Source organism: Athene cunicularia (genome assembly GCF_003259725.1).
Source record: "Athene cunicularia isolate RWA chromosome 4 unlocalized genomic scaffold, athCun1 chr4_part1, whole genome shotgun sequence".
Classification (NCBI taxonomy): Eukaryota; Metazoa; Chordata; class Aves; order Strigiformes; family Strigidae; genus Athene; species Athene cunicularia.
This window is the reverse complement of record NW_020799098.1, coordinates 948,798-956,508: the sequence shown is the minus strand read 5'-3', so window position 1 is coordinate 956,508 and position 7,711 is coordinate 948,798. Positions and strand designations below refer to the sequence as shown.

General features: G+C 52.1%; 1 protein-coding gene across 1 annotated transcript in view; it reads left to right on the top strand.

The window, feature by feature from the left end:
* Nucleotides 1-7,711, top strand: part of LOC113479137 (exocyst complex component 6B-like) — a 70,233-nt gene that overhangs the window by 694 nt on the left and 61,828 nt on the right. The gene's annotated exons all lie outside the window — the stretch shown is intronic.

Here is a 7,711-nt window from a genome sequence, read left to right as displayed (position 1 = left end):
ATGTGGGGTAGGGGAGAACTTTGCAGAGTCGGGCTGAGGGTTGGACTCCGTGATCCCGAGGGGCTTTTCCAACCTGAGTGATTCTGGGGTTCTGTGAAATCACGCACACCACGAACCCCCCGGGTCTTCATCCATCAGCGTTGGGGCTTCCCTTCCTGCTCAAGCTGTAGTAGAGAGAACCAGCACTAGGTGTCAGCTGCATTTAAAATCTGAGGGAGCTGTGGGCAGCTCCTGCACCCAGGGGGGACCCTGGGAGGACAGCGAGGAGGCAGGGGGCTTCGCTCCTGGCCAGCACAGGGCAGGGAGAGGGCGAGTCACTGGTGCAAGCCAGCAGAGAAGTGCCAGGGAAGTAAAATTTCTCTTGTCTATGGTGATTTTCAATATCTACCAGGATATTATCTGAATTGCCCATCATTTGAGATTGTAGCTATTGGATTTATCCGGAGAGGTCACCTGGATTTTATCTGGAGAAGCCACCCGAGGCGCTTTGCAGCACGGAGCCTTTTGGCACTGGGCTGTTGGGCCATGCGTGTTTGCAATGGTCTCAGCACCCTCTGACAGGTATAATGGGGCTCCCACAAAATCCAGGGGAAGGCAGGAGGGCTTCCACAGGGGAAAACCCACCCCACACACCGCAGGGGCGGTGGACACACCGTGGGGCTGGTACTCCTGAGCAGCAGCTGCCGTGACGCTGCCAGGGCTCACGCGTGTTGGAGAGGAAGCACCAAATTCCTTCTGCCAAGGACTGTTAACAATAGCTTTCAGGAAGAGCCCTGGGTATTTCTGCCTGGCGTTACCACCCAAGCAGGGCAGGGCTGGAAGTCACACAAGGTGGCCCTGGCTGTAGTCATCATTGCCATGACTACCCGTGGGCTGCTGGAAGGGAGAACTGTGGTTTCACTCCTGAGCTCTGCTTGTTTTAGTAGCCCAAAGGCCACCCCAACTGTGGGACTGTAGCCCCAAGGCCACTCCAGCTGTGGGATCTCATCATGTTCAGCTGCTAATTGTGTGACCTCCTAAGGACAAGATGCCTTGGATGGCAGCAGATCCCTTGCCCCACACAGCGGGGTTGCTCTCTGGCTGGGTTTCATGGCAGCGAGGATAATGAGGATGGGCTGAGCAGCACAGCAGGAACCTCACTCCTGCAGCTCTCTGTGATGAGAAGGGGAGCATGTGGAGAGGAGATGTCCCCTCGTTACGGGCTGGGAGGTAGGCTCTCTCTCCTACTCACAAACGATGACCCCTTCTGCTGCTGTCATGGGTGAGCCACAGAGCCCCCAACCGCAGCAGGGAGCAGAACTCAACGCTTGCAACGGTGCTAGCCACTTCCCGGCATACGTGGAATAGAAATATATTGTGTTCAAGCTTAAGGGTGAATGTGGTTGTCCTTCTGCTTCTAAACAAAGACAGAGAGACCAGCCCTTTCCTTCACTGTGCTGCTCCCTGCCAACACGGGCTTCCCAGGTTCAGCTAAAGAGCCCAGAGAAGGAGCAGCTCTGAACTTCAGGTAGAGACCCATCTCTTCGGTCTCCAAGTCCTGTCTAGCTGAAGCTATGCCATGTCATGTGGGTTTTGGCAGGACTTTAGAAATCCCATGTCAGCTTGCCAAAAGATCTTCACCCCAGCCTTGCCACCAGAGATCCCCGTGACTGTATTTAATTAAACCAGAAACTCAGATTTGAAAAATCCCCCACAAATGTTGAAAGCCAGAACTCCGTGCCTGAAGTTCATGTCACCACTCTTTCAGCCTGTCCAAGCTATTAATTTCCTGTATTCGGAAAAAAAGGTATAATAAAATGCATGAGAAAACAAGAGGCATAATTAAAAGCATCAAAGTAAGTCCCAAGCAGGGATTTGGGGAACAGTGTGATAATATCGGAGAGGCTTAAAAATTTATTTCAGTCCTAAAATGCGAAGCAGAACAGGATTTTAAGTACAGAGCCTAGTGGCTGGAAAACTGGGATTTAGCCTCCATAAATAAACTGTGGAAGGCTGGATTATTTTGCGGTTACCGATACGTGTGGCTGAATGCACCTGGGGGCAATAAAACCACACAAAGCCAGGTCTAGGCGAGGGCACCTGCCCAAAAGCAGCACGACCACGGTGGAATCGCTTTACCAAGTCTCTGGCAAGCCGGGCTGGCTCTGCCGCTGCTGTGGGTGGCATCAAAGCGTGTGGGATGGTGGCAATCAGTGCAGAGGGAGCTGTGGCCCTTCTCAGACGCGGCAGCTGCTGACAGCTTCTCCCACCCTCCATACAAGCAGGAGCAGCCAGGCCGGCTCCCCGTGGCTCCTCTCTTCCTCTGCCTCTCCAACCCAGCTGCAGCCCTTTCCCCTTCTCCCTGCAAAAGGGCAGCCAAGCCCCGAGCTCTCCCCCACTGGAAAGGGCAAAATTGCAGTTCATGGGTGGTGGCGGTGGGGTGCTTTCAGTTGGCACCGTGTGGCAAAAACGTGGAAAGTGGCTGAGGGAGGGGGGATAAATGAAATGCAGGCACCTCTCCGGGCAGCAGAGATTTATTTATTCCCATAGGGATGAAGCGGAGGGTGCTAAAGGTCAGCCTTGAAGAAGGAAACCAGGCTGCTGCACACCCAGAGCAAACAGGACCTGCTGATTTGTGTGCTGAGTCAGCACCCGCAGCGCTCTTGTTGCTTTAGAAATACCATGTGCCTCTCCTTGCCCAGCCTCAAGTGGCTGAGGCTGAGAAAGCAAACGTCGAGCGTGCCCAGCCCAGCTGAGAGCAGGATTGGGGCCAAAGGGGTTTGGTGAAGCCAGAAGGGAGAAGCAGGGAGCAGGTGGAGGCTGGGGATCAGAAGGAGAGTGTGGGGGCAACTCCAGGACTCCCGTCCACACCCCAGAAAAAGGAACCTGCCCAGAGAGGTTGCTTGAGACTATTTGAGTGTCTCACGACATGGGGTACAAGTCCCCCAGGCCCCTGCAGGAGGCTGCTCTTCCAGGTCAGCAGCATCTGGTCTTGTTTGTTCCTTTCCTTCTGTTTTTAATTCCTGGGTTTCTCTTTGCTAGCCCCCTCATTTCACTCTGAAGTGTTTTCCTGAATGACGCTGGTGAGACCAAATAGAAGAGTAGCTTGGCATCGTGCCCGCCTGTCGTTGTTTGAATATAGGTGCAATCGGAAAAGCGTGGAGGCAACTGGAAGGAAAGAAGCCAGCGGCGAGAGGGGGGAGCGGGTAAAGAAGCAGAGAAGCCTGGAGATGTTGAAAACGGTTCAGCAAAATAATAACCCAAAATGAAAAACCAAAGGGAGCATAGTAAGAAGCAAATTGTTAAGGTTAAAAAAATAAAAAAAAAAGACATAAGACATTCTGATGGTGGTATTGCCCTAGTGAAACGGCAGAGTTACAGCTCGTCCTGAATTTGGGGAAATCCCAGGTGTCACAGTAATTTGTAGTGTAGGTGGTGATGATGACTTTTCAGCAGTGACAGAGGCAGACTGTTGAACCCGCAGCTTCAGGTGACCCACACATGGGGCTATGTAAAGGCTGCTCAAGGTTTCTGACCTGTTACATTGATTTTTTAGGAAGTTTTGGAACACTAGGGAAGTTCTGGAGGACTGGAAGATGCTGATGAGCGGTCAGTAATTAAAAAGGAGAGTTTGTAAAGCTCCATCAGGCTGTTGTCAGTCCCATAAACAACAATTATATGGAACTTTATTAGTAGGAAATTAAGGGAACGTAAAAGAGTTAATGTCGGCCAGCATGGTTTTAAGGGAAATAGAGTCTGTCAGGCAAACTCGATATCATTTTTAAATGAGATTATGAGCTGGTAATAGACGTCTTTGATGCATTTGTTTTGGTACTGCATGATGATTTGATTAATAAATTAGAACAATACAAATTCAGCATGCTTATGTCAGTGACTGGTAAGAATAAATAAACTTCTTGTAGACAGGCTTTCAAATGGTACAAAGTTTCTGTGGCAGCAAATAATTAGGGCAAGTCCCAGACTGCTCAGTAAGCCAGATGCAAGCAATGAATATTCATGTGAAGGTGACCAAAAGCCATGTGTCCAGGGACAAAGGATGTAGCTTTTCTTACAGAATGGAAAATTTTATCCCAGACGGCAGTGACCTGAAAAGAATTGAAGGTGACAGCGGGTAATCAGCTGGACATCAGCCTTGGCGTGACCCTGTGGCCAGCAGGACTGGCTAATGGCACCTGAGGTGGCACCAACACTGTGTTGAGGAGGAGCAGATGGATTATATTCTCTTTGTGATTGTTACCACAGCCACTGCCCTGTCCACTTCTGGCACCCACAGACTAAGGAAAATCTTGAAATACGGTGATTTTTGCAAAAACTGCGTCAATGAGTAAATTACTGGAAGATGTGCCTTAGAGTAAAAGGCTCCAAGAACTCCATCTGTCCACTGATGAAAGAAGAGGTTGGTTGATCCCAGACCTCAGGACCATAGGTGAACACCAAAGACTCAATAACAGCAGACTTTTGACTCTACTGGGAAAAAGTAAAAAGACATCTGTGGTTGAAATTTGAAGTTGGGAGGCCGGGTGGGATTTTCAATGGCATTAAAACCAGCCCTGAGTTTTCCTCTTAAAAATATGATCAGGTTTCACCACGGCTTTAGAAGCCAATTGACGTAGGGAAAATCGATGGTTGGTGCTCCTTAGAAGGTCCTTCTATGAGGTAACAAAATCCCTCCCCCTCCTCATTTGACATGAATATTTATGAACCTGTGGAAATGTTTTTGGTGCTTTTCTCCCCATGAGAAAAATATGATGTTTTGGTGGACATTAAAAAAAAAATAAATATTTATTCCAGTGAAACCCAAACATTTCTTTTTAGGCAGACTGTTACAGTGCCTCATAGCATCTTCCCACGTTGCTCTGTGGAGGTTAATGCTCTGGTTTTTTTAGGCTGTGATCTTGCTAGTTGTGTCACACCCATGGTGACACCACGGTCACACCACGCTCCAGGCGCTGGGCTCCTCTTCTTGCTGAATAAGAGGTGTTGAAAACAGTGGTCCTCTTTCTGTTGGTGCAGGACAGTGAGACAAAATAAGACTAAAGTCAACACTGGAATTTGATCACTAATGGAGTTCGCAGAACCCCAGAACCATTCCGGTTGGAAAAGCCCCTCGGGATCACCAAGTCCAACCCTCAGCCCGACGCTACAAAGTTCTCCCCTACCCCACATCCCCCACAGCTCATCCCAACGGCCCTGAAACCCCCCCAGGGATGGGGACTCCCCCCTCCCCAGGCAGCCTGTTCCACTCTCGGACCACTCTGTCTGGGAAACATTTTCTCCTCCTGCCCAGCCTGACCCTCCCCTGGGGCAGTTTCCAGCCGTTCCCTCTTGTCCTGTCCCTGATCCCCTGGGAGCAGAGCCCAGCCCCAGCCTCTCTGCAATGTCCTGTCAGGAGCTGCAGAGAGGGATGAGGGCTCCCCTCAGCCTCCTCCTCCTCACACTGAACACTCCCAGCTCCTTCCCTGGCTCCTCACAGGATTTATTCTAAGTGCCCATCTCTGTGCTCAACCTCCTTGTACCATAGTCTGGTGGACCAAGCAATGTCCTCATACCAGAGGAAGCTAGGCCCTGTTTCTGAGAGCCTTTTTTGTGATAGCACCATTGCCTAACTGAGCAGTCAGGATTGAACCTGGCGTCGGTGTCATTTGTAGCAGTTCTCATCCTGTAATTAAAACCATTAAGGATTGTTGCCAGCCACTCGCTCTTCGACCGCTGGTGTTCGATCTTGTTTCTAAAGCTCAGTGAAGACAACATGATAGTTACCACTGACATCAGGAATATTGGCTCAGTCCCCAACAGCACAAGTGCCTACTAATTTGAACAAAACCAGTAATCTCCTTAGCCGCTAATGGCAGTAGATGGAGCTGGGTATGTATTTCCCATAGCCACAGGTGGCTCATCTCGATGGTCTGAAGTCCAAAGCAGTTTCAAGTCACAAATGATCTGCTCCTGCCACGGATGCCCCAGCTCGCCCGCAGCGCCGGCCGAGGCAGAGCAGCTGGTTGGAAACAGGCACAAAATGCACAGCGCTTCCCGCCGATACAGCTCCTGACCCAGCCCCGGGGGAAGGCAGCGCCAGGCTGCTGGGCTCAGAAATCACCCAGCTATTTTTATTCGCTTTCCTTCCACCACTGACGTGTCTCTTTGCTTCTTGGTCCTCAGAAAGCTTCTACCAGATCTCCATGGTGACTGCCGTCGGAGGACAGATTTTCTCGCTGGTGTTAACACATCTGAAGCGACATCCATCTGGTCTGGCATGACACCGTATTTGGCAACCGTAGGCATGATGTGCAAGAGCTGGTGAACTTCACGTGAACTAAAAAAGTTTTTGCCAAGCTCTCCTTGTCCCTCCTGCATTGTTCCAGTGCACCGTGTTTTGGGAAGGTCTTTTATCCCTTTCTCATTTAATTAAGTGATGATACAGGGATATTTAGACTGGCAGCATGAACCTTAGCAAGCAGCGCTGAGGGAAGCCAGAGGCGTGCTCATACAATTAGTGTAGTTTATTTATATCTCAGAAGATGGAACGACAAAAGCAAATGCAGAAACGTTCGGTGGTTTGCATAGCCTGGTCCCGGTCCTGCTCTGCATCCCCACCGTGCCTCTGGCAGAGTGTGGGATCTCTGTGCAAGGACGGCTCCGCTGCACCTGATAACGTGTGGCTGGGAACGGGCCCCTTCCAGCCTTGTTTTCACAACACAAAAAAATAACAATAATAACCAGCTGCTTCCAAAGGAGGGAGCAGCCCCGGGAGCCGCAGTGTTAAACCTTGAGGAGACCTTGATATCCAAGGATGTTTCTGGGGACCGGAGGTGTTTGTCGGAGGAAGCTCCACGGTGTCCTTGGGTGAAGATGCCCCTTGGGTTGCTCAGCTCGGGGGGGCCACGCTGCAGCTCGGCAGCTGGTGGGACACTCTAGGATGAAGCTGAAAGGAGGTTCGGTGTCAGCAGGGCGCTTTCTTTGGGACCACAGTCAATGACACCTTTTTAGGGACACACACACACATTGTTTATGGGGCTGAGGGACAGAATGGGGCTGGTGAAGAGGAGGTTCATCCCTCGTGGGGAAGGGGATGGCTCTGCTCAGGGCAGTGACACAGGTTCATTCCTGCTGGGACCTCCTCTCATGGCGGGTGACAACAGTGTCACTGCCATGGGGCTGTGTCTGTTCAAGGGGAGAACTTGGGGTCCTGGCCATGGTGGGTGTCACGGCCATGGGTTGTGTCCCCTCAAGGGGGAGGACACGGAGTCCCTGCCATGGTGCCTGTGTCCCCTCGCGGTGGGTGTCGTGACCATGGGGCTGTATCCCCTCAGGGAGGTGTTGAAGCCATGGGGCTGTGTCCCCTCACGGAGGAGGACACAAGGTCAGTGCCATGGGGCTGTGTCCCATCAGAGGAGGACAGGGAGATCCTGCCATGGGGCTGCATCCCCTCAGGGGAGAGGACATGGGGTCCCTGCCATGATGGCTGTGTCCCCTCAGGGAGGTGTCGGAGCCACGGGGCTGTGTCCCTCGGGGAGGTGTCGGAGCTACGGGGCTGTGTCCCTCGGGGAGGTGTTGGAGCCACGGGGCTGTGTCCCCTCACAGAGGCCGCCACGGGGATCCCGCCATGGGGTCGCATCCCCTCAGGGCAGTGCCGGGGCCACGGGGCTGCGTCCCTCTGCGGCGGGAGGTCTGCCCCCGCTGCCTCTGCCGACACCTCCCCTCGGGGTGCAGC